This window comes from Sander lucioperca, chromosome 23, assembly GCF_008315115.2.
Source record: "Sander lucioperca isolate FBNREF2018 chromosome 23, SLUC_FBN_1.2, whole genome shotgun sequence".
In the NCBI taxonomy this organism is placed as follows: Eukaryota; Metazoa; Chordata; class Actinopteri; order Perciformes; family Percidae; genus Sander; species Sander lucioperca.
This window is the reverse complement of record NC_050195.1, coordinates 4,078,894-4,080,135: the sequence shown is the minus strand read 5'-3', so window position 1 is coordinate 4,080,135 and position 1,242 is coordinate 4,078,894. Positions and strand designations below refer to the sequence as shown.

The window sequence follows — 1,242 nt, the reverse complement described above, 5'->3', positions numbered from 1 at the left end:
ATGTGGAGATATGCTGGCTCTATACACGCTAAAAGTCCTGATTATTTACATGGAGTCTGGTGGAAATATGCTGGCTCTATACATGCTAAAAGTAGTGATTATTTACATGGAGTCTGGTGGGTTTTTCTAAAAAACATTGCCAAAACATTTGAAACGATTGTTTAAATATAGAACAGATTTTTTTAATGTAATGGAAATAATTTAGAATAAAAACAACATTTTTATCAAACACCTGTCGAACAAGCGGGACATACAATGAAATACTTAATAATAAAATAGAATAATCTCAGTAGCCGCTACATTAGCACGATGCTAACAGCAGCTAACTAACGTCAACACTAACCGACAGGTGGAATAAAAGAGTCCGTTTGTTACCTGCGAGCTGAGCGGCTCAGAGGGAGCGCGTGAAGACGATTTAACGTCTTAATTAAGGATTTAACAAAAAATAAATCAGGTTTAACTTCAACACCAAAACACCGCAGACACTACGGTCTGCGCCGGAAACACTTCTTCTGTATCTCTCATGAGTTTCCGGCAGGATATGGCGGCTTATACTGTTATACTGCCCCCACAGGCCCGAACACACACTGCTGACAGACTCAGATTATTATTCTAAATGTCTGACAACATTATGGGATGGATCCCTACAGAGATAGACCTTTTAGTTAAAGAGTAAGATCCTTTTAGTTTAACATGAAACAGCCCCGAAATCACCATCACCAAACCCACCAGACTCCATGTAAATAATCAGGACTTTTAGCGTGTATAGAGCCAGCATATCTCCACCAGACTCCATGTAAATAATCACTACTTTTAGCATGTATAGAGCCAGCATATCTCCACCAGACTCCATGTAAATAATCAGGACTTTTAGCGTGTATAGAGCCAGCATATTTTCACCAGACTCCATGTAAATAATCAGGACTTTTAGCGTGTATAGAGCCAGCATATTTTCACCAGACTCCATGTAAATAATCAGGACTTTTAGCGTGTATAGAGCCAGCATATTTCCACATGTAAATGGGTGAATTAAGGGTTTATTTCAACCAAACCAGAGTGGTGATTGTTGGAACAGTGGAAAGATGAACCAAGACGGCTTTTGGTAGTTTGATTTAGTTTCTGTCCACTTTGAATGAAGGGTGTTTTACGATGATAAAAGTCCTATGATGGAGGTAGTGATGGTACTCTGACACTGAAGCTTCGATACGTGCTTCAAACCATTAACTACAATTCCATTTCAAC

The 1,242-nt window shown here is 39.0% G+C and overlaps 1 protein-coding gene across 2 annotated transcripts in view; it reads right to left on the bottom strand.

The window, feature by feature from the left end:
* Nucleotides 1-552, bottom strand: part of LOC116057850 (zinc finger protein 737-like) — a 7,189-nt gene extending 6,637 nt beyond the window's left edge. The window contains exon 1 of one of the 2 annotated variants that reach the window (XM_035998180.1): nt 376-552. The gene's annotated coding sequence lies outside the window, so the exon portion shown is untranslated. The remainder of the gene's footprint in view (nt 1-375) is intronic. The other variant, XM_031310434.2, reaches the window with a different exon arrangement.
* Between the last annotated feature and the right edge of the window lie 690 nt (nt 553-1,242).